The following is a 25,873-nucleotide window of genomic DNA, read 5'->3' on the forward strand; positions in this document are numbered from 1 at the left end:
TGGCACCCCTGCATGCCAGCTTAGAAGGTCCAAGCCCTCAAACTTTTCAGGACCAAAAAAGACAGCCAAAACCTACTTTTGATGATCCTAAGGATTATTAAGACAGGAAATTCCATATAGAAGTATTTTGTGCCACTGTTTTCATTTCTTGCCTGTCTGACTTTATTTCTGTATTTTCTCACTTTACATTTATGGGTCTGAGACTGAAGAACAATGAAATGGAATAATGGTTGTATAGAGATGTTCTTGGGTAGAAAAACATGGCTACTAAAATCCCTGCCTCCATTGATTGGATAGCAATCAGGATGAAACTGCAGGAAGATTTGCAGAATAATTGGAGCTTTTGATATTCACAAGAAGAATTTTTATTCTATTATCACGTACTCTGGGGAAAATGTGATACGTCTATGGACAAATTTCTCACTGAGCACCAATGAAGTGCTTTGCTCACATCTTCTGTTTGAAATGTTTGTGGCAGGCAAAGCCCACTTCTTAGGTCCTCTTACTCTAAGCCACATGCTCAGCACGTGATATGTAGTGCTGGAGTGGGGTCACTGGACAGTAGGGGCAGACTAGTAATGTTATCTCTCCAAGTGACATTATAGACACCCATGCCGCGTGATCCCCGTGGCTAAAATGAGACTCTAGAAGCTAGAGGGAATGGAAAGTGATGACGTGAGACGCCTGAATGATATTGTAGACTCAGATGATATTGGCGGCAACTACTATATAAGCTGAATGGACTGGGGCTAAGTGGTTATGACGACAACATGGACAGAGAATGGTATGCAGTTGTGGGTTACTCTCCACCTGAAATGTCCCGTCAGCTGAGCTTAATCGTCACGGAGAGAATGAAATAAAGTTTGCATACTTCATTATAACTTAATGCCGAAAATGAATGCTAGGAGAGAATACAGTTTAAGCAATTAAAGAGAGGATACATTTTAGCAAACATTGTCCAGTTTCATTGCTTCTGTGCTCATCCTGAACATTTACAGCCAGTACATCAGATATCAGCCAACAAATATTTATTTAGCACTTTCTATGATCAAAGGACTAGGCTAAGATCAGATAAATATACAAAGAAAAAACAGACATTGAATCTGCCATAAAAAGGATTATAATCTAGTAGACAAGAACATACACATAGCCATTCTATGTGTACACATACAAGCATATGTTCACACACCTGAATGACTCAGAGTAACAGTAAGTAGGTGATACACAGATGAATAAACCATATACATCTGAGTAGAGCTACTTATTGTGGAAGATACACAGGAATATTCTTCTAAATTTTTTCAGAAATCTGGAAGCCAGGGAAAGACTTCAGAGCCTTCTTTTTAATAGGTGATAATGGCTAGTATAAAAAAAAAACTAATAGTGAAATACAGTGCCCCCAAAATTATAATTTAAATTTATTTATTTATTTTAAAGAAGTAGGTCATAACACATACTTTTACAATTTTTATTTACTTATTTGAGTGGCTGAGAGCAGACAGCCAGTTCTCATCTGCTGGTTCACTTCCTAAATGCCTGTGACAGCTGGGGCTGGAGTAAGACTGAAGCTGGGAGCTGGGTACTCAATCCAGGTCTCCCACATGATGGCAAGAATCCAATTACTTGAGCCATCACCGTTGCCACACAGAGTCTACATTAGCTGAAGCTGGAGTCAGGAGCCATTGAAGCCAGATATCAAACCCAGATACTGATTTGGGACATGGGCTTCTTTTTTTCTTTTTTTTTTTCTTTTTTTTTTTTTTTTTTTTTGACAGGAAGAGTGGACAGTGAGAGAGAGAGACAGAGAGAAAGATCTTCCTTTTTGCCATTGGTTCACCCTCCAATGGCCGCCACGGCTGGCGCGCTGTGGCCGGCGGACCACGCTGATCCAAAGCCAGGAGCCAGGTGTTTCTCCTGGTCTCCCATGGGGTACAGGGCCCAAGCACTTGGGCCATCCTCCACTGCCTTCCCGGGCCACAGCAGAGAGCTGGCCTGGAAGAGGGGCAACCGGGAAAGAATCCGGCGCCCCGACCGGGACTAGAACCCAGTGTGCCAGTGCCACTAGGTGGAGGATTAGCCTATTGAGCCGTGGCGCCGGCCAACATGGGCTTCTTAACTGCTGTGCTAAATACCTGTCCCCAATAAACTCTACTTATAAGCTTATTTACAGCTTCTTACATAGTTGAATGAATGATACTTTTTCAGATGCTTTTTTAAAATCATTGAACAAGATCATTCTGGTAAATTCTATAGGGATAATGGAAGCTGCAGGTTACTGTTTACTTATTTGTGACTCCCAGTAGGTGAACAGTTGGTCTTCCACATGATTCTAATTTGTGGATCTGAGGAGGGAGGATAAATGCAAAATACATTGAGTCAATGATACGGGGAGGGATTTGCTTCACCACTGACTCCAACAATCAAGTAACAATAAGATGTATGGATTATGATGAGAGTAAAGTCTTCCCATGGTGATTTCAGTTCTATAGAAAAAAAGTTGTATATTTTGAAACTTCTAAAGTATATGCAAGTGATATTTTTATTTTTCTGTCCATATAAGGTTTTAAAAATTAAACTGACTCCATTAAAAATTAAATTTAAACAAGTGCTACTAATAATGATGGAAGAAGATCTTGGGAGAGAAGGTAAATGTGCCATACAAAACCCTTTTTGTTTGTGTTGTTTTAGAAAAGCAGTGCATAGATGTGGAATTTTCTAGAAGTTCAGTATAAAGTTTAAGAACAAACTTGGAATATATCCTTAAGCTTCTTGCCTGGAGATTTTTTTCTTAAAGGCAAGCTTACCAACAAATGATTGACATGCGTTTACTTCTTAGTCCTGCCCTAGGGTAGCTATTCTTTCCTTTAAAAGTCAATACCATCCCTGGGGGCCCCTTCAGCTCATTAGCACCAAATCCAAGCAGTCCCCATGGTAGCAAACACCACCTGCCGGGGTGCCTGCTTTGCTGTCTGCTCCTTTTGCATATGCCTCTCCCTCTTTTACTCTGCCATTTTGTGACAAATCACAAGGCCCTCACCAAGAGCAATGTTGACGCTGGTGTCATGCTCTTGAGCTTTCCCATCTCCCGAATTGTGAGCCAGCTCTTTCTAACTTTCCCAGTCTTGGGCATTTGTATGATGACAGAAAATGTACTCAGCTTCTAGAACTATGAGCTGAATAAACATGTGTTCTTTATAATTACCGGGTCTGTGGTATTCACTTATAACAAAAGGAAATGAACCAAGACAACTCTGGTGCCAGAGGCAGTTAGAGCAGAGAAAGTTTCTTATTTACAGTCCAGGGCTGCTCTTTGGATGTGGTTTCCACTTGGGATTCTCTGTTCTCTTGGTTCTTTTTTTTTTTTAAAGATTTATTTATTTATTTGAAAGTCAGAGTTACACACAGAGAGAAGGACAGGCAGATAGAGAGAAAAAGAAGTCTTCCATCCGCTGATTCACTCCCCAGTTGGTTGCAATGGCCAGTATTGGGCTAATTGGAAGCCATGAGCCAGGAGCTTCTTCCAGGTCTCCCACACAGGTGCAGGGCTGCAAGGATGTGGGCCATCTTCTACTGCTTTCCCAGGCCATACCAGAGAACTGGATCAGAAGTAGAGCAGCTGGGACTTGAACCAGAACCCATATGGGATGCTGGCACTGCAGGTGGCGGCTTTATCCACTATGCCACAGTGCCGGCCCCTGTTCTCTTGGTTCCACCTTGAGCTCTCAACTCTGCCCTGAATTGCCTTCTCTTTTCCACAGTGAACAATTCTTGAGGCTGCTTCTGCTCTTGCTTAGAGTTGGAGCCCTCAAGTCTCTTTGCATTATGAATTCTCTCTGACCCCCTTTAGCTCAACTGGTTACAACTCCTTTAAAATCTTAGAGGGTTTTTTAAATCAAATTACAATCAGACAAAAGCCACATTCACAGTTCCTTTCAAGATAAGCCCCTCACCACTTTAGGCTATAAGTCAGAGTGCTGTGAAACAATTTTCTTAAGGATCTCAGAACCCTAAGAGAAAGAATCTATGAAGACCCACCTCAAACCTTGTGTGACTTTATCAAAGGGTCTTTTAGTTACACTTGTTTTCATCTTGCCCCCAAGGCTGTGTTTTACTAGCAGTGCCTGCATTTTATCTTTCTCCTCATATTATTTCTTACTTTGAGAATCATTTTTTTCAGTTGGAAGTACCAAGGATGAGAAAGTTCTGTTTTCCAAACCAACAAGTCCTGGGTTGGAAAGATACCCTATAATTTTGCTTGAACTAAACAGCTGCTTCGTTAGCATATATCGCTATCAGTTTACCTTAAAGTGGGCCATTAAGAGAAATCAATTGGCACTTTCTATATTCTGCTGGAAAATGCCCTTAGCAAACTCAACAAACAGATCAGGCATTTTTTTTTTTTTAGAAAACTTTTATTTAATAAATATAAATTTTGAAAGTACAACTTTTGGATTACAGTGGCTTTTCCCCCCATTACCACCCTTCCACCCGCAAACCATCCCATCTCCTACTCCCTCTCCCATCCCATTCTTCATTAAGATTCATTTTTAATTATCTTTATATACAGAAGATCAACTTAGTATATACCAAGTAAAGATTTCAACAGTTTGTACCCACACAGACACACAAAGTATAAAGTACTGTTTAAAGACTAGTTTTACTGTTAATTCTCATAATACAACACATTAAGGACAGAGATCCTACATGGGGAGCAAGTGCACAGTGACTCCTATTGTTGATTTAACAATTGAGTCTCTTTTTTATGACTTCAGTAATCACCCGAGGCTCTTGTCATGAGCTGCCAAGGCTATGGAAGCCTCTCGAATTCACAAACTCAGACCCTATTTAGACAAGGCCATAATCAAGCCGGCGCCGTGGCTCACTAGGCTAATCCTCCGCCTTGCGGCGCCGGCACACTGGGTTCTAGTCCCGGTCGGGGCGCCGGATTCTGTCCCGGTTGCCCCTCTTCCAGGCCAGCTCTCTGCTGTGGCCTGGAAGTGCAGTGGAGGATGGCCCAAGTGCTTGGGCCCTGCACCCCATGGGAGACCAGGATAAGCACTTGGCTCCGGCCTTTGCATCAGCGCAGTGCGCTGGCTGCAGTGCGCGGCTGCGGCGGCCATTGGAGGGTGAACCAACGGCAAAAGGAAGACCTTTCTCTCTGTCTCTCTCTCTCACTGTCCACTCTGCCTGTCAAAAAAAAAAAAAAAAAAAAAAAAAAAGCCATAATCAAAGTGGAAGGTCTCTCTTCCCTTCAGAGAAAGGTATCTCCTTCTTTGATGGCCCATTCTTTCCACTGGGATCTCACTCACAGAGAACTTTCATTTAGGTCATTTTTTTTCTGCCAAAGTGTCTTGGCTTTCCATGCCTGAGAAACTCTCATGGCTTTTTAGCCAGATCCAAATTAGGCATGTGTTTAATTTAGTACCTTGATTAGTGCCACCATATAGCACCTTCCTCCAGCTGCCTTTGTCTTACCACCTGCTCTGGCCTGCACCTGATCCTATAATAGTTCTATTAGGAGTTTTCCTTAACAACAGCACATAATTTTGAGGTACCCATTTCAATATCAGTATCTATTAATTTATAACAAATCACCTTCAAACCTAGAACAACGGTCATTTGTTATTTCTCATATAGCTGTGGTTTGAGTGGGCAATTCTGTATGTTTTTGGACAAAACTCACTAACGGGGCTCAGTTTAGCTGGTGGCTGAATTCCTGGGAGGAAGGTCTCTCTCACATGTCTGGGATGATATGATCCTGATTTGGGAGTGCTTGATTCTGCTCCTTGGGTTCTTTCTTTCCATGTGTTATTTCATCACCCATGACTTCTCAATGTGGCCTCTCTTTCCAGCAGGATAACTTGGACTCCCTTACAGTGTGGTAACTGAGTTCCAAGAATACAAAGCAAAAACTAGCAGGAAGGGGCCAACACTGTGGTGTGGTGTGTTAAACTGCTGCTTGCTATACCAGTATCCTTTATAAGTGCCTGTTCAAGTTCAGGCTGCTCTACTTTCAATCCAGCTTCCTGCCAATGTGCCTGGGAAAACAGCAGAAGATAAATGAAGTATTTGGGCCTCTGCCAACCATGTAAGAGACCTAGATAAAGTTCCAGTTCCTGGCTTCAGACTGGAACAGTCCTGGCCACTGCAGCCATTTGGGGAGTGAGCCAGCAGATGGAAGACCAATCTCTCTCTCTCCCCCTTTCTCTCTGTAACTCTGTATTTCAAATAAATAAAATTTTAAAAAATGATGCCATGTTCAGCATCATTGCTATTTTGATTTATTGGTCAAATCAAGTCCCCAAGACCAACACTAATTCAAGGAAAGGAAAAAAAGACCCCACCTCCCAATGGGAGGAGAATATACAGATGAGAGAAATTATAAGCAGTCATATGTATGGACAAACTACCACATCAGGTCCAGCTCATCACCTGCATCCCTCCTTTCCCCTCTCAATCTCTAGCACAGGACTAAGAACTCACTTGAGTCCATTTTAATGTTTTTAGCTCTGACTTTGACCCCTGGTTTATATTAGTGCATTTCTATATTGTCCCCAAGACCCAAAGTTGGTGGTAACAATCTTTCTTGCTCCTGTTGAGGGAAAAATGACTATTATTATTAAAAGCTAATGTTTTTTTTGACAGGCAGAGTGAACAGTGAGAGAGAGAGACAGAGAGAAAGGTCTTCCTTTTGCCGTTGGTTCACCCTCCAATGGCTGCCACAGCTGGCGCGCTGCGGCCGGCGCACCGCGCTGATCCGAAGGCAGGAGCCAGGTGCTTCTCCTGGTCTCCCATGGGGTGCAGGGTCCAAGCACTTGGGCCATCCTCCACTGCCTTCCCGGGCCACAGCAGAGAGCTGGCCTGGAAGAGGGGCAACCGGGACAGAATCTGGCGCCCCGACCGGGACTAGAACCCGGTGTGCCGGCGCCGCAAGGCGGATTAGCCTAGTGAGCCGCGGCGCCAGCCAAAATCTAATATTTATTAAACTCATTCTCTATAGCAACCAAATTTGAGAGTGTATTATCTGTTTTCACAAGTGAGGAAATTGAGGTCCAGAGATGTTAGTTAGGAGGCCCAAGGTAGTAAATGGTGAAATGAGAATCTGAGCTCAGGTTGTCTGGGCTAAAAGCTGTCTGTTGGGTTGTCTATCTTCTCTTTTTGATTTGAAGCAATTACTTACGTATTCTGGAGATGAACCATTTGTCAGATATATGAGTTGCAAATATTTTCTCTATTCTGTGGCTTAACTTTGCCTTATCTTAATGATATTTTTGGTAAGCCTGTCTCCTAAGTATCAGTACCCAGACATTGCCAGGTGCTAAATTCTACTTTCCAATAATATCAACCAATTTTCTCTGGGCTCTCTCTAACCTTTCCAATGCCTAAAACTCTGATTTCAGGACAACATCCCCTATTGACTGCACTGAATGCCTTCAGAGTTCAGTGCACCTGTCCCTGTCCTTCCAGGGCTAGCCCTGTCCCAGCGGGCAGATCTGGTTCCAGGTTCTGGCACCTTGCAGTCTTCTGAGACTTCCCTGAAGTTAACTAGCTGTGCCCAGTAGTGTTCTGAAAATAAGTTCAGGCTGTCCAAACAATTGACATATAAATGAACATTTGGAACCCATAACTTTGTACATTGGGGAAGTCCTAGATATTCTATTTCTTTCTATCTTAGTCACCTAGGACTGAGTACCTCTTTTAGCCAAAGGGAACTGGAACACTAGAACTATCATAATGAATCATGTAAGCACCTCTGTAATTTAGTACCAGCCTGTCAATCCATGGGAGAAATTATATTAGAGGAAAATGAAACTCTTATGCTAAACCAAGAAATTGAGAAATTCAAGAAATGATTATTTAATGCCTGATACATGCAACTCAATGTTCTAACCAATACAGAAGAACAAAACCAGATATCCCTCTACGCATACACAGCACTTACATTTTAGATGAGGAGAAGAAAATAAGCTAAATAAATAAGACATCAAGCATGTTAGATAGTAAATGCTAAGAGAAGGGAGGTAGGAGAGTCATGATAATAGGCTTGAGCTGTTAGTTTTAGACAAAATTTCCAGGTAATGTCTCACCAAAAAGAATATTTGAGCAAAAACTTAAGAAAGGGAGATAATCATGATGCTATCTGGGGGATGAATGTCCAAGGTAAAGCAAACAGAAAGTACAAAAGCCCTGAGATGTACTTATGTCTGTGTGTTAGAAAAAATATGAGCAGTCAAGAAACAAGTGTTGTTGGAGTTGAGGGTGAAAGAGAAATAGGAGAGGAACTCAAAAAGATATATGGCAAAGGAAGGCCTTCTGGGTCATTGAGACGTAGGCCTCTACTAATTTAGGATAATGATACCCAGGGGCCAAGTTTTCCTTGTGTGTAAATAAGGAATAAGGTTGTAATTCAGAAGTTCTTAAGAGCATCGTACTGCAATATCAAGGCATCAAATTGTACAACTTAAGTATACACAACTTTTTACATGAAAGATATATCAATAAGGCTGTTAAAATAAAATTATCATTAAATCTAAAACAATAATAAGAAGAAAAACAGCATGATGCAGCTGAGAAAACAACTGTGAGGAGGGTGAGCAGCCACACTCCTAGGTCAGAGATTTGGCCAATGGGACAGGAGCACTGAGATCCTGGGTCAACAGAGAAATGAAGATTTAGGCTAAGGTCAGGACCTGGGATAGGACTAACCAAAAGTTAGTTAGGCCCAGAAGTTCAGTGGAGTCCAGATGGTTTCTGACTGAGAATTAATAAATGAGAGAAAGGAAGGGCTTGAATCACATTAAGAGACATGACTAATGCAAAGCTCGTTATTCAAGAGTCAACTCGTCTTCAGTCTCTGTCCACTTTGGCTCATTGTCTAGTACCTTGTTTTTTCATATTTTGTGAATATTTATGATTTGCATAAGTAATAGTATAAGTGAATCTTTCATGATTTTTATAAGCAATAATGTTAGTCAAACCAATCTACTATACCATTACTAGAAGTGAGACTTACTTTATTATTATTTTTTTAATTCAGGATAATGTCTTCTCCTTCAGCAATTCTCTTGCTAGATGTGTGTTGTTAGTTTGATTTACATTCCTCTTATCAGAAGTAAATAAGATGTGTCCTTTTCTGCCTCACTGGGGCTCTGGTCTGATAGTGGATTACCCAAGTCGGTAGTTATCCTTTATGTAATGAAAACTGAAGCTGTCTCTACTCCTATGGGTTGGCAATCTAGAAGCAGGCAGGTTAACAGTCCCAGGGAGGATCATGGACAGAATTTTTGTTTTGCTTCTTCCTATTTTCCTTGCCATAGAATCAGTAAAGACCTGAGGCATCAGTGAGCTTCATATTAGTAACCTTTTGTTATGCAACAGTATTTTCACAAACTTAATGAATTAAACTACACATATTGGGAGTGGGCATTTAGCCTTGCGATTAAGATGTCCATCTCCCATATTGGAACACCAAGTTCAATTCCCAGTTCTGCCTCCTGACTCCAGCCTCCTATTACTGCAGACCTTGGGAGGCAGGGTAATGGCTCAAATAATTGGGTTCCTCCCACCCATGTGGAAGACTTGGATTGTGTTCCAGCCTCCTGGTTTCATCCAGGCCTAGCCTGGCTGTTATGGGCATTTGGGGGAGTGAACAAGCAGATGGGAATTCTCTTCTCTGTTTCTTTCTGTCTCTCTGCCTTGCAAATAAATGAAAAAAATTTGAACAACATACATTCATTATCAACAGTTTTTATGGTTCAAGACTCAAGACACAAACAAGCTATGTCCTCTGCTTTAGGATTCCCCAAAAACTTAATCATGCTGTCATCTGGGTGTGAATTCATCTGAGGGCCCACTGGGAAGAGATCTGTTTCCAAGCTAGTGCAGTTGTTGGCAGCATTTGGGTTTTTTGTGGACAATTAAATGTAGGGTCTCAGTTTCTCACTGGCTGGTGATTGAGGCTTCCCTTAGTTCCTTGCTGCATAGATGTTCGCAACGATCACTTGTTCCTTCAAAGCCAATAAGGGATAGTGTCCAAGAAAGACTGATGCTACAAACTTATATTATATAATCATCTACCTATAACCACACATATCCTGTCACCTTGGCTGTATTTTGTGCATTAGAACCAAATCACTGGGCCCACACACACCCAAGGGAGGGGAATACACAAAGGCATAAATATCAGGAGGCAGGGTTTATGGGGGTCATTCTTAGAGTCATTCTGCCACAGTCTGCCCTATGTCTTCCTTGTGAAAATACATTTACCCCTCACTAAGGTTCCTAAGAGTTTCATCCAATTATAGTATGTGCTCAAATCAAGAATTTCATCATCAAAATGAGCCAGGTGCAGAGGAGGCCTCCTGGGTTTAGTTTTTCCCAATCTGTCAATCTATAGAATTAAAAGGTTGTGGGGGAAAGGTATTAAGACTATAAGAAGTGTACCAGTTAAGTTTATTATCCAGCAAAACAAATGAAAATGGAAATGAAAAACAAAAAGCAAATCCAGAATATAACACACACAGGTAGCCACAAGCAGCTATGATGAATATTTTGTAGTGAATTTTCAGCTCTACCTATCTAGAGCTAAAGCTACAGTTGTTACACTCATTCTGCTTTTGTAGGCAGCCACCAGTTATTCTATATGTGTGAGTATTTACACATTAGTCTTACTCTGATATCCATTTTCATAATTCCTTATTGGTACTCCGTGGGATTATCCTGGGCACTATATCCACTTGGTAGTGCATATGGTTAGTCATGCTCTACAAAACTCCTCAGAAAGCTACAGTAAGCTCAGTTTTTCATAGCCCCCTGCTCACACCCGGGTCCCCCTCCTCTTACCCGACATAGTGGCACAGGGGCAGGTTAAATTGACACTTGGGACACTTGCATCCCATTTCAGAGTGCCTGTTTCCAATCACAACTCCTTCACTTTTGATCCAGCTTCCTGATAATACACACCCTGGAGGCAGCAGATGATAGTTTAAATACTTGGATCCCTGAGTCACTTACGTAGGAGACCAGGATTGAGCTCCATGTTGCTTGTTTTGACCTGGCCCAGTCCTGATTCTTGTGGGCATTTGGGGAATGAACCAGCACAGAAAAGATGGCTCTTGGGGCTGGCACTGTGGCGCAGTGGATTAACACCTTGGCCTGAAGCGCCGGCATCCCATATAGCATCGGTTTTAGTTCCGGCTGCTCCTCTTCCAATCCAGCTCTCTGCTACTGGGAAGGCAGTAGAGGATGGCCCAAATCCTTGGGCCCCTGCACCTGCATGGGAGACCTGGAAGAAGCTCCTGGCTCCTGGCTTCGGATTGACACAGCTCCAGCCATTGCGGCCATCTGGGGAGTGAACCAGCAGATTGAAGACCTCTCTGTTTCTACCTCTCTCTGTAACTGTCTTTCAAATAAATAAAATAAATATTAAAAAAAAAAAAGATGGCTCTCTCTCTATCCCCCACCCCTCTCTCTGCCTTTCAAGTGAAATTAAAGTAAATAAAAGTTTTAAAATGATACAAGGGTGGGCATTGGGGTGCAGCAGGTTAAACCACTGGTTGGGATGCTGACATCCTATATTAGAGTGCTTGACATCAAGTTCCGCCTCCACTTCCAATCCAGCTTCCTGCTAATGTGTACCCTGGGAGGTAGCGAATGATGGCTCAGGTACATGGATCCCTGCTACCCACATGAGAGAACTGGATAAAGTTCCCAGCTTCTGGCTTTAGCCTGAGACAACCCCAGTTGTTACAGGTATTTGGGGAGTAAGCCAGTGGACAGAAGTCCTCTCTCTCTGTCTTCCTTTCAGACAAATAAAAATTTTTAAATGGTGGTAAAGGCATATAGCATCTATAAGTATTCTTATCTAAAAACATGTAAAAAAGAAGATAAAAAGGAGTTTCTTGCCTTTCAGAAATTCTGAAATTTAGTGGGCAAATATTGGGAGGTCCTTGCTTAGGCTTCAAGGCCTGAGAATAATTCTTCACAGCTCTTGGTTCTGCCCTTTACATTCTTGAGTCTATGTTGAGTCTCCCTTTTCTCATGAAAAGTAGCATATGTTTGCAACTGAGTAATTGTATTGGTCTGCTTTCTACCAGTAGAATGGAGGCAGGGGAAGGAACTGACATTTTCCTTTAATTTTTCATTCTTTTTCCTTTTTAAGTTGAAGCTGGAAATGTTTTAGATGAATTAATTTTCTCAAATTCTTTTTGGATTTCCTGTGGATTTTTCTGAGTTCTTGGTTACACAAAAGACATATTCACAAAACTTGTTGAGATTTCCAGCATAGGGTCCTATTGAGACTGAAGAATAGCACTTTAAAAAAAGAAGATTTATTTACCTATTTGAAAGTCAGAGTTACAGAGAGACAGAGTGAGTGAGAGAGAGAAAGAGAGAGAGAGAATCTACCACCCCCTGGTTCACTCCCTAGATGGTCCGATGGCCAGGGCTAGGCCAGGCTAAAGCCAGCAGCTAGAACTTTATCCAGGCCTCCCCCATGGATACAGGGCCCCAGTACTTGGGCCAGTTTCCACCGGTTTTCCCAGACCATTAGCAGGGACTGAATTGGAAATGAGGATGCTGGTGTCACAGGTGGCAGCTTTACTGGCTATGCCACCATACCAGTGCCAAGAACTGCACTTTTAAGCTTCCTAGAGGCCCTCTTTTAACTGAAAGACTCCATGAGGCATATCCTTAATCTCTTGAGAGCTCTTCTGTGACCAAATGCTACTTTGATCCTATAATCTTCCTGTGGTCTTAACGAAAGATTATATAGTAATACCCTACGCTTTTTTTTTTAGATCACATATTTCTGATAAAACTCAGAAGCTACTTCCTTATTTCAACATTTTTTTTTTTTTTTTTTTTTTTTGCCACCTGGAAAAGCTGAGAACTTTCAAAATCAAAAGTTCTGGGGGCCAGCACTGTGGTGTAGCGAGTAAAGCCACCACCTGCAGTGCCGACATCCCATATGGGCACCGGTTCAAGACCCGGCTGCTCTACTTCTGATCCAGCTCTCTGCTATGCCTGGGAAAGCAGTGGGAGATGGCCCACATCCTTGGGCTCCTGCACCTGCGCAGGAGACCTGGAAGAAGCTCCTGGATCCTGGCTTTGGATTGGCGCAGCTCCAGCTGTTGCAGCCAATTGGGGAGTGAACCAGCAGATAGAGGACCCCCCCCCCTTCTATCCACTGGTTCACTCCCCAATTGGCCACAACGACCGGAGCTGCGCTGATCCAAAGCCAGGAACCAGGAGCTTCCTCCAGGTCTCCCACGTGGGAACAGGAGTTCAAGTACTTGGGCCATCTTCTACTGCTTTCCCAAGCCATAGCAGAGAGCTGGATTGGAAGTGGAGCAGTCGGGTCTCGAACCAGCGCCCATATGGGATGCCACTGCCTCAGGCCAGGGCATTAACCCACTGTGCCACAGTGCCAGCCCCATAAATAAATGTTTAAAAAAAATAGGTCTAAAGATGACTTTACATTTCTTCTTTTAACCTTATCAATGGAATGTACCAGTTTTATATTAAAAGAACCAGTTTTAAAATTTTTTGCTTATTTTTATTTTAGAGTGTGAGCTACTCCAGTTTAGGGGCTATATTATTTATCTCTAACCCCTCACATAACTAGGATACATTGGGCTTTTAAATGTTTTTAAACACTTGAATTTCAGAAGGCTGAAAATATATCAATATACTCTGTGGGAATATGAAAGCAGTATTAATTTATCTGCAGTATTACAAATAAAACAGAAGCAAAACCCCCAAACCTGGATTCTACTTCTTCTAAGCAATCAACCTCACTCTCCATCCCATCAAATATTACAACAAAAGAGCCCAAGGTCTAAGGATAGCAGATGGCATGGTTCTTGGTTAATGAGAGTTTAAACTAGCTAAATTCAGAAATAATCTAGCATTTCCTCTTCTAATCTACAATTTCAATTGTCTTCTCCAATATGACTTTTGAAATGGATACTACTAAGCCCCAAAATGGAAGCTGTTATTATTACACTTTCTATTTTGTTCCACGGCTCTAAGAGTTACAAAGGAGCATTCAGCAGATTTTGAGACTGAGACAGTAGAGGAGGAGAAAAAATAAGGAGCCAAATAAGTGACCCTTGTAATATTGGAAATGTACTATAAATAAATCCTTGCTACTTCTTACTTCACTCAAAATAAACTGTTACTCACCAGGAGAGAGCGGGTAAGAGATTTTTTTCCCCCAGGAATACTGAACAGTAACGTGTCATGATATTTTTATAAGTGATTATTTCAGCATTGCACTTTATGCCCCCATTATTTTTAAGGCTAATGGAGCAAATATCTTTTGAAGCCTCTTTTACAAGTGGGAATATTGAAGCACAGAAAGCCTAAAGAAGTTTTACGATGTGATTTGCAGTCAGCAGCCCATCAAATAAGATACTAACATTTCTAATAGATTTGTCGGTGTAAATTAGGCAAAGACTCTTTTACCTCTGACTCACCACTTTCTTGATCTCTAAGAAAATAAAATAACAACTAAATAAGTAGGTAATTGATATCTTTTTTCCCTTCAATTTCTTTTTTAGCCTACTTTTTAAAAAACAGATTTATTTATTTATTTGAAATTTCAGAGTGACACAGAGAGAGAATGAGAGACAGAGAAAGACGTCTTGTATCTGTTGGTTCACTCCCCAGTGGACCACAACGGCCGGAGCTGCACCAATCCAAAGCCAGGAGCCAGGAGCTTCCTCCGGGTCTCCCACATGGGTTCAGGGGCCCAAGGACTTGGGTTAATTTCTGCTCTCCCAGACCATATCAGAGAGCTGCATCAGAAGTGGAGCAGTCAGGTCTCAAACCAATGCCCATGTGGGATGCCAGCACTGCAGGCGGTGGCTTTACCTGTTATGCCACAGCGCCTGCCCCCCCTCCCTTTTTTTTTTTCTACATTTTTGCCTAACAAATGTGGCAGGACCCAAGAAAGCAAATTTCAATTACAGATCCTCCTGGTAACTGCTGAGTAGCCGAGTTCTGTACCAAGGTCATGATGCCAGCCAGACTTCTGTAGTGTGTTTCGGCTTGTTGGGTTTCCCCTCAATCTCTTCTAGGCTTGGACAGCTGCCACATCTTCTACTTATCATCTTGAAAAAACAGAGAGGCAGCCATGTGTTGGAAAACATGCCAAGTCCTGGCTGAAGGTTAGGGATGAGCAGAGACTGCCCAGTTATGCTGCTCCTTTCCTGGCCCAGAGGAATGTTTTCATTTCTCTTTCACTCTGTAACACGTGTCCCTTTCTCCGCCTTCTTCCCACAAGTCCCAGCTTGGAGGCCATCCCAGCTTTATACCTTCTCTATCTGAAATCTGAGCTCCCTCCAGGCAAATCTGAAGCCAGAACCCTCATCTCCTGTCTCTCTTTGCTTTCCTTTAGTCTCCTTTTCTTTCTTCATTCTTGAAGTCAATTTCTTCTTTAAAAAATGCCAAACTTTAGTTCCCTTCTCCACTAGCAAGTGTACACATAGATTAATGTGAGATCATGTCATTGTCTTCTAGAAATGCCCAATATTGACTATTATTCCCAGAAGAGGACATTTGGGAAGTATTGTTTTAGATTATATTGATTTCTTTTTTTTAATAATCTTTTAAAATATTTTCTAGGGGCTGGTGCTGTGGTATAGCCAGTTAAGCCGCCACCTGCAGCTCTCGAATCACATATGTGCACCAGTTCAGATCCTGGCTGCTCTACTTCCAATCCGGCTCCCTGCTATGGCCTGGGAAAGCAGTGGAAGATGGCCCAAGTGCTTGGACCCCTGCACCCACATAGGAGACCCGGAAGAAACTCCTGGCTCCTGGCTTTGGCCTGGCCCAGCTCTGGCTGTTGTGGCCATAACCAGCAGATGGACGATCTCTCTCTGTCTCTCCCTCTTCTTTACAACTCTGTCTTTCAAAAATAAATCTTTTTTTTTTTTTTTTTTTTTGGACAGGCAGAGTGGATAGTGAGAGAGAGAGACAGAGAGAATGGTCTTCCTTTTGCCGTTGGTTCACCCTCCAATGGCCGCCACAGCAGGAGCGCTGCGGCCGGCACACCGCGCTGATCCAATGGCAGGAACCAGGTACTTATCCTGGTCTCCCATGGGGTGCAGGGCCCAAGGGCCATAGCAGAGAGCTGGCCTGGAAAAGAGGCAACCGGGACAGAATCCGGCACCCCGACCGGGACTAGAACCCGGTGTGCCGGCGCCACAAGGCGGAGGATTAGCCTAGTGAGCCGCAGCGCCGGCCTCAAAAATAAATCTTTAAAAAATATTTTTTCTGATGTCAAAAGTAAACATTCTCTTGATAAAAATGAGAAAACACAGAAAAATAGAAGAAAACATAAATCAAAATCTCATCATTCAGTTTTCTTTTTGATACTTGCATCTATTACTTTTAATATCATATTCTATGTATACAAAATTATATATAAAATATATTTTTAACTGGAGAGGGATAACTGGGATACATTGTTTTTGGATCTCTTTTCATTTAGCATGACATTGGACATTTTCCACCATAATTGCTTTTTAAACACATTTTTTAAAGACTCCTTTTGAATTGATTTTTCACTTTTCCCCTCATCAGTTGGGGAAAAAATCAATCCCATAATTTTTGAAAATTCCAACACTACATTTCGAATTCTTGGTTCACCAAAATTAGATTTAAAAATTATATATAAAATCCTGGGCCTGGCATCGTGGCATAGCTGGTAAAGCTGCTGCCTGCAGCACTGGCATCCTATATGGCTGCTGGTTCAAGTCCCAGCTGCTCCACTTCCAATCCAGCTCCTGCTAATTGCGCCTGCAAGAGCAGTGGAAGATGGCCCAAGTGCTTGGGTCCCTGCACCTACATGGGAGACCTGAATAAAGCTCCTGGCTCCTGGCTTTGGCCTGGTCCAGCCCTGGCCATTGTGGCCATTTGGAGAATGAATGGAAGACCTCTCTCTCTTTCTGCCTCTGCCTTTCCTTCTCTGTAACTCTGTCAAATAAATAAATTAATTAAAAAAAGAGAATCCCATATTGCTATAATTTTAAGACAAGTAAAAAACTCATATATTTAAGGATTAAATTTAATGGAGAGCAGTGGTGCTATCCATCACGAATACCAAAATGCAGCTAAAAATAATAACCAGAGTTGAGTAAGACTACAAAGATATTCTAAGAACAGATGAGGAAACATGATAGCAAATCCCTCCGTGGTTTGCAAATAGATTGGTGTGCTCTGTTGGAAAAAAGTCTGTCTTCCGTTAAGCCAGGGAGTAATTTCCAAGGTTTCATTTCAATACTGTCTTTGTGGACTAGTGGTTAGGGAAGTGGTCAGAATTGGTCATATAGTAAAGAGAAAAATATACTGAAAAGGATAGACTGTTGATGAAAATGCTCAGTAATTTATTTGCCTTGATAACAGCAGTAAATTATCCATTTTATTTATTTTGTTAATAAATTTGGAAATTGACTGGATCTGGCTGGAAGCCAGAAGTTCAGGTTAAGATCTCTCAAAGAACCTGGTTTAGCAGAAAAAGTACTGGGCTGGGATGAAAAAAATTTAGAATCTAATCTTAACCAACCAGTTGAGTGATTTATACAAGTTACTTCACTTATTTGATGTTCAGTTTTTCTTTCTAAATAAAAAAAAAAGTAACACATGCTCATTGTAAGAATTTTAAGCCATATTTTAGTATATAAAGTAAAATTCTACCTTGCCTCATTTATTATGATATACCCCATGATATAACCTCTGTTTTTTATATATATATATATTTGTACTTTTCTCTGTAAACATTTAATTTTTAAAAAATGGTATCAAAATCTGTATGTTGTCCTGTAATTCACTTTTTGTACTTAACAGTATATCATGGACATTCTTTCCTACTGCAGTTTTATATTTCATGGCACAGAGATACTTTTTTTTAAACAATTCTCATTACCAATTGGCATTTAGATTGGCCCTGATTTTTCACCATCTGAAAATCCTGCAACAAGCACATCTGTATATATATATTCTCATGCACTTGTATTAGCATTCTTTAGGGTAGTTTCTTTTTAAAAAAAAATGTATTTATTTATTTGAAAGTCAGAGTTACATAGACAGAGAAGGAGAGGCAAAGAGAGAGAGAGAGAGAGGTCCTCCATTCGCTGGTTCACTCCCAAAATGGCCGCAATGGCTGAAACTGCGCTAATCTGAAGCCAGAAGCCAGGAGCTTCTTCCAGATCTCCCACATGGGTACAGGGGCCCAAGTTCTTGGGCCATCTTCTACTGCTTTCCCAGGCCATACCAGAGAGCTGGATCAGAAGTAGAGTAGCCGGGTTTCGAACTGGCACCCATGTGGGATGCCAGCACTGCAGGCGGCAGCTCTACCTGCTATGCCACAGCACTGGCCCCTAGGATAGTTTCCAAACACAGAATTGCTAAGTCAAGGTCTATATGTTTTGTAAATGTGTACAGGTAGTACCAAACTGCCCTCCAAAAAATGGACAGCTTGCTGTTTCTCCCAAAAGGGTATGAAAATGTTCCTTGTGTCATACACTCACCAACATGAACTATCATAAATCTGTCTTATATTCTGTCAGCCTGATCAGCGAAAATGGACTGCATACTCTCTATAGCTATTTTGGCTTCTAAAATACTGGAACTCTGTGGAAGAGTGGAAAATATAATAGCTTTATCTAAAAACAAATGACATAGTGAACTTTGCTGGGCCCTTGCACCTGCCAGACTACAAAGTGCAGGCCTGACAGTTCCAGAGAAGGCAGGCTCTCCAGGTAGAAGATGGCACATACAACCTCATCTGCTATAAATGAAGACATGCGTTGCAATTTTAACTATAAAAGAGAAAACACAGTATCAAAAAAAAAAAAGAACCAGAAGTCTAAAAATACTTAATCCTTCAATACAACATATTATGAAGCAAGGACAAAAGCTCAGTATTTTATCCAAAAAGAGTCTTGCAAGTTAGCATTGGGCAAGGACCAAATAACTAATGATAATAATTGTACTAATGCATTTCTCTGGCTCAACTTTGGCTATGTAGATATTGTGAAAATGCTAATCAAACTTTCAGTTAATTTTAGCGGTGGGAAAAAAAATGACAGAGCAACTAACAGAGCACCCAAAAGGAAACTTGTAGAAGTGAAATTGACACCATGAGAAGCAATGATTTGAACAGCCTTTGTCTTGACTGTTGAGGAACACTTTATTATCTTATTTTTTTAAATTATTTTATTTCTCTACTTAATACCATTGGTCGAACTCTTTACTTAACATAGAATTATTCATAGGTGTATAAATCCAATTGAAAATAGATCCCAGTAAAAAATAAGAGTGGGAATAATAGAGGGAGGAACTGTACTGTTTGGCACATATTCCCAGACTTACCCCTAAGGATAAAGCTAAAAACTTGCATGGGACTCCAAAACCCATTAAGCTGGGTGGTACTAATGCCATCTTATGTGTTAAAGTGATCATATTAAGTGTGTAATTGATCATATAGATAGGATTAAGTGTCAAATGGATCATATAATAAGACCAAGTATCTGATAATAACGATAGAATTAAAAAGGAGAGAATGTTCCAACATGAGAAGCAGTCCACAAACAGACTCACAGAATGACAAATGCCTGAAACAGCACTCTGATCTCAAAATCAGCCCTTAAGGCATTTGGATCTGGCTGAAAAGTCCCTGAGAGGGGCCAGCACTGTGGCATAGCAGGTAAAGTCTCCACCTGCAGTGCCAGCATCCCATATGAGTGCTGGTTCAAGTCCCAGCTGCTTTACTTCTGATCCAGCTCTCTGCTATGGCCTGGGAAAGCAGTATAAGATGGCCCAAGAACTTGGGAACCTGCACCTGTGTGGGAGACCCAGAAGAAACTCCTGGCTCCTGGCTTCGGATAGGCTCAGCTCTGGCCGTTGCGGTCAATTGGATAGTGAACCAGAGGATGGAAGACCTCTTTCTCTCTGCCTCTCCTCTTTCTGTGTAACTCCAACTTTCAAATAAATAAATAAATCTTTTTTAAAAAGCCCATGAGTGCATTTCAGGAATGGAAAGCCAAGATACTGTGGCCAAAAATGACCTACATGAAAGATCTCTGTGAGTGAGACTCCAGTAGAAAGAAGGGGTCATCAAAGAAGGATGTACTTTTCTCTGAAGGGAGGAGAGAACTTCGACTTTGCTTATGGCCCTGTCAAAATACTGACAGAGTTTGTGAACTCAAAAGGCTTCCATAGCCTTGGCAGTTCATGTCAAGAGCCTCGAGTGATCACTGATGTCATAAATAGGCTTGCCAATTATTAAATCAACAACAGGAGTCACTGTGTACTTACTCCCCATGTAGGACCTCTGTCCTTAATGACTTGTACTATGAGAATTATGTATCTGTGTGGGTGCAAATTGTGGAAATCTTTACTTAGTATAGGGTTGGTCTTCTGTATATAAAGTTAATTAAAAATGAGTCTTAATGAAGAATGGGATGGGAGAGGGAGTAGCAGGTGGGATGGGAATGAGGATGGGAGGACAGGTATGGGGAGAAGAACTGCTATATTCCTAAAGCTGTACCTATGAAATTTGTATAAATTAAATAAAATATTTCTAAAAAAAAGAAAAGAAAACATAAAAATAGTTGAAGAACACAGATAACTGCTCCCTGGTTCTGAGTCCTTTGAGTACTCTGCTTTTTGAAAATTAGACACTATGTTGTCTTTTTTTCCCCAGAAACCTTTTATTTAAGGTATACAAATTTCATGCATTTCATAAATACAACTTCAGGAACATAGTGATAGTGATTCTTCCCATCTTGCCCACTCTCCCACCCTGATTCTTACCCTTCATCCTCCTCTCTCTCCTATTCCCATTCTTACTTTTCACTAAGATCTATTTTCAATTAACTTTATACACAGAAGATTAACTGTATGCTGAGTAAAGAGTTCAACAAATACTATTGGAAAAAACCTGTACCTCAACAGTATGATTCCTCTTTTGATTTCTTCTATAACCCTTCTATGTTGTTCAGTCTCCTTATATTTGCATGTGTTCTAGAGACACTTGAGTTGTTGATTTCTAGCTTCATTCCATTGTGGTCAGAGAAGATGTATGGTATGGTTTCAATTTTTTTTTTATTTGCTGAGACTGCTTTGCTTTATGGCCTGGCCTGTGGTCTCCCTAGAAAAAGTTCCATACACTGGTGAGAAAAATGTTTATTCTGCAACTGTAGAATGAGATGTTCTGTAGATATCGGTTAGGTCCATTTGTTCTATATTGCCGACTAACTGTTGTTTCGTTGCTGATCTTCTGTCTGGTTGATCTGTGCATTGCTGAAAATGGAGTATTGACGTCCCCCATTATTATTGTATGGGAGTGTTTCCTTTTAGATCCATTACCATTTCTTTTATTTTTTAAAAAAAGATTTTATTTGAAAGACAGAGTTACAGAGAGAGGTAGAGAGAGAGAGAAAGGTCTTCCATCTGCTGGTTCACTCCCCAGAAGGCCACAGTGGCCAGAGCTGCACCGATCCCAAGCCAGGAGCTTCTTCTGGCTCTCCCACATGGGTGCAGGGGCCCAAGGACTTGGGTCATCTTCTACTGCTTTCCCAGGCTATAGCAGAGAACTAGGTCAGAAGAAGAGCAGCCGGGACTAGAATCAGTGCCCATAGGGGATGCTGGCACCATAGGTGGAGGCTTAACCTACTAAGCCACCGCACTGGCCCCGCATATAAATTTATTATAGTAACATCTTCCTGTTGAATTGATCCTGTAATCATTGCATAGTTCCCTGCTTTGTCTCTTTGAACAGTTTTTTGTTAAAGTCTATTTTATCTGATATTAGGTTGGCTATGCCAGCTCATTTTTGGTTTCTTTTAGCATGGAATATCATTTTCCATCCTTTTACTTTCAGTCTGTGTTTATCTTTGTGAGTGAGATGTGCTTATTGTGGGCAGCAAATCGATTGTTTTTGTTTTTCCATTCAGCCAGTCTGTATCTTTTAACTGGAAAGCTGAGGTCATTTACTTTCAAGGTGACTATTAATAAGTAATGACTTGGCTCTGCCATTTTTCTGGAAGTATTTCTATTGTTTAATTTGGATTTCCTTTTTACTTTTATTGAGAAATTTTCTGCCTTCACCTGCTTTCAGAGTGATGCCTGTGCTTCTGTGTGTAGCACATCCTTAAGCATCTTTTGTAAGGCTGGACAAGTGGTGACAAATTCTTTCAATTTCTGTTTGTTATGGAAGGGGAAGTCTTAGATTTAAGGGAATTGTGAGCTATCCCTAAGTTCAGAAAAGGTTAAATTCTTACTATTAATTTTTGTTCAATGTCTTCTTTTCTGATAACTTCTCTTATTTTATAAAATCCTTGTAAACTTTTAAAGATTTTGTTTTAAGAAAATTGTAGGGGTCGGCGCCATGGCTCACTTGGTTAATCCTCTGCCTGCGGCACTGGCATCCCATATGGGTGCTGGGTTCTAGTCCGGTTGCTTCTCTTCCAGTCCAGCTCTCTGCTGTGGCCCGGGAAGGCAGTGGAGGATGGCTCAAGTGCTTGGGCCCTTGCACCCACATAGGAGACCAGGAGGAGCACCTGGCTCCTGGATTCAGATCGGCACAGTGCCAGCCGTAGTGGCCATTTGGGGAGTGAACCAATGGAAGGAAGACCTTTCTCTCTGTCTCTCTCTCACTGTCTATAACTCTACCTGTCAAATAAATAATAATAAAAAAAGACTGACTCTAAAAAAAAAGAAAATTGTAATAAATTGTATTATAAGAGCAGAAGAAACCATTTCTAAGTGGCATCTGTAAGGAAACATATTATAAGTTTATCGTAACTCCAGTACTGACAGTCTTACTCGTCTACCTGCTGCCAGCCTTCACCCTTTGAATTTGACCTCCAGTCCTTGGCCAGAACCAGCCACTGCCAACTTAGAATGTCTTCCATACCTGACTTCCTTCTCTTGCTCCAAATTCTTCCTTGCTTTTCCTTCTAGCACATCTCATGTCCTAGTCTAATCAGCCTGAGAGTTCCCCACTCACCCAAATGCCTGGAATGACTCGGCCCCAGCATGTCATCCCCTTGTTTGTTTCTAGTCAGCCTTTCAAGATACAACTCAAATGTCACCTTTTCAAGGAAGATGAACTCTTCAGGGAAGGAGTACCTTCCTTGTGCCGTCAATCTCTATCACTGTGAAGACTGCACTGATTAGCCTGGGGTATTTTACATGGCTGCGTTTTCTGTATTAGACTCTGCTAAGGCTTCTTTCTGGCTAACCACAAGGTATTGTATATTGGTCATCTTTCTATCATTCATCAAACTGCCAGGCATATGGTAGAGGTGTAGTTAATGTTAATTGAATCCAATTAGCATGACATAGTGAATCTGAAATTACTTGGAGACACATTTTATTATTAATGTTGACAAAAGTCCTTACAATGTGTTGCTTCGTCACATAAGCTACACTAAAAAACTAAGAAAACTGGGGCCAGCACTGTGGCACAGCAGGTTAAAGCCCTGGCCTATATCGCCTGCATCCCGTATGGGTGCCAGTTTCTGTCCTGGCTGCTCCACTTTCAATCCAGCTCTAGCTGTGCCCTGGGATAGTAGTAGAAGATGGCCCAAGTCCTTGGGCCCCTGCACCCATGTGGGAGACACGGAAGAAGCTCCTGGCTCCTGACTTTGAATTGGCTCAGCTTCGGCTGTTACAACCATCTAGGGGAATGAACCAGCAGATGGAAAACCTCTCTCTCTGTCTCTATCTCTCTCTGTATCTCTGTCTTTCAAATAAATAAAATAAATCTTTAAAAAAAACTCTTTCTATCTCTGCTTTAAAAAAAACATAAATGTAAAAACTAAGCAAACTACTAACATACCATATCATGTTTCAGGGAAAATGTCAATTGGTACAAGGACCCCAAACTTCCCACTATTGGAAGAAGGATGATATGAGAACAATTTCATTGTTATCTTTATAGTCTTCTTTAATATCCTTGTACAGCAGCCATGGTTCTCTAAAATTCCTGAAATCCCTTGAGTTGTTTAGAAGCACATTCAGTGAAAACAAAAGACTAACAACTTGTGTAAGGGATATATAATAAGACTCACTTTGCTAGGACGCATCCAATTAATTTCTTAAAGACCTACCACCATCTTGCCAACCTTCGAAATGTCCAAATGATTTTGACTTTTCCAGTTTTGTTGTTTTTAATGGAGTAGATTTCCCCTTTACCATCTGACAGTACAAAGTATTTAACTGCCTTATATATAAATATTCTGCCTTTTAACTGAAGGCCTTAAACTCTTTGCTATTACACTTGTAGCTTATAAATTTTATACGTACAATAACTTTGATACACATAATGAAAAATATCCTAATGTATTTTTAAGAATTTAAACCACTGGCGCCATGGTGCAGTAGGTTAATCTTCTGCGGCCCCCGCATCCCATATGGGCACCGGGTTCTAGTCCTGGCTGCTCTTCTTCCAGTCCAGCTATCTGCTGTGGCCTGCAATAGCAGAGAACTTGGGCCGTGGAGGATGGCCCAAGTGCTTGGGCCCCTGCACCCACATGGGAGACCAGGAAGAAACTCCTGGCTCCTGGTTTCTGCTCAGTGTAGCTCTAGCCATTGCGGCCGTTTGGAGAGTGAACCAATGGAAGGAAGACCTTTCTGTCTCTCTCTCTCTCTCACTGTAACTCTACCTGTCAAATAAATAAATAAAAAATCTTAAAAAAATTTTAAAAAGGAGTACATTTATTCCATTACTCCTTCTTGTTTAGAAACCTGACTCTTAAAACTGAATGTCTTCTTCAAAGTATGCCTTTTGTTCCCAGTCAGGAAATGTCTTTAAAATAGCAAAACCCCAGTTGTGCATTGGTATTTAAATAGTTGTTAATATATCATCCATAGTAAGTTATTTATAAGGAGTTATGGGTAAAAAATTAACTATTTTTATTAAGATTTAAATATCGGAGTCTGATTTAAAATGGAAAATGATAAAATGGAAAAGTGTTGGTATAGTATACATTAATGAATTAGAAAAGATTTTGATTATTATTGTTTAAAGTTATGAAATTTATTTTTAAGTTTACATTTAAGTGTATTTGCTTATATCCACTGCAATTACACTTACCTATATATAACTATATTTTTAAGAATCTACCACCTCACACAATAAGGTGAAAACAGCCTCTTTTTGGCTGTGGAATATTGGATGGTAGAGCATCCAAGAAATGAAATTAGTAAGTTGGAGAGTTTGAACATGTTTTAAGTTCCTGATGTTATTTATCCTGATATTTTCAAACTGTTCCTTGAAAGGATAACGTGACTTTATGGTATCACACCATAAAAATTGAATTAAAATATACCTTTGCCAGAAATATTACTAAGTATGAAATGATTATTATTAAAAGATCACTTCACAAAACATATTACATTTAAAAATTTGCTGATTTAGTAGGTATAGGGTACATTGTTCTCTTCTACAGATTATTCTTTACATTATTCGCTCTAACAAAGTTGAACTTTCCTCTGCAAATTTAAAAGTTGGACTTTTTGTGTGTGAATCATTCGGTTAAGTTATTTTGGCTGGGGGCTGGCACTGTGGTGTAGTGGGTTAAGCCACTGTCTGCAGCACTGGTCGGCATCCCATATGGGCACCGGTTTGAGTCTCAGCTTGTTCCTCTACTGATCCAGCTCCATTAATGCACCTGGGGAAGCAGCAGAAGACGGCTGCAGTGCTTGGACCCCTGCACCCATGTGGGAGACACAGAAGAAGCTCCCAGCATACTCAGTTTAGGGCTAATTACTCCTCACTTCCAAGACAAGACCCTTCTGTAAAGTCTGCCCAACACTGAATCCTAAGATTTGCATTCTAAGATTTGTGTTCTTTTTTTTT

The 25,873-nt window shown here is 41.0% G+C and overlaps 1 long non-coding RNA gene across 1 annotated transcript in view; it reads right to left on the reverse strand.

Annotated features, from left to right (window-relative positions):
* Positions 1-25,873, reverse strand: part of LOC138844983 (uncharacterized) — a 41,625-nt gene that overhangs the window by 7,310 nt on the left and 8,442 nt on the right. The gene's annotated exons all lie outside the window — the stretch shown is intronic.

Source organism: Oryctolagus cuniculus, chromosome 13 (assembly GCF_964237555.1).
Source record: "Oryctolagus cuniculus chromosome 13, mOryCun1.1, whole genome shotgun sequence".
In the NCBI taxonomy this organism is placed as follows: domain Eukaryota; kingdom Metazoa; phylum Chordata; class Mammalia; order Lagomorpha; family Leporidae; genus Oryctolagus; species Oryctolagus cuniculus.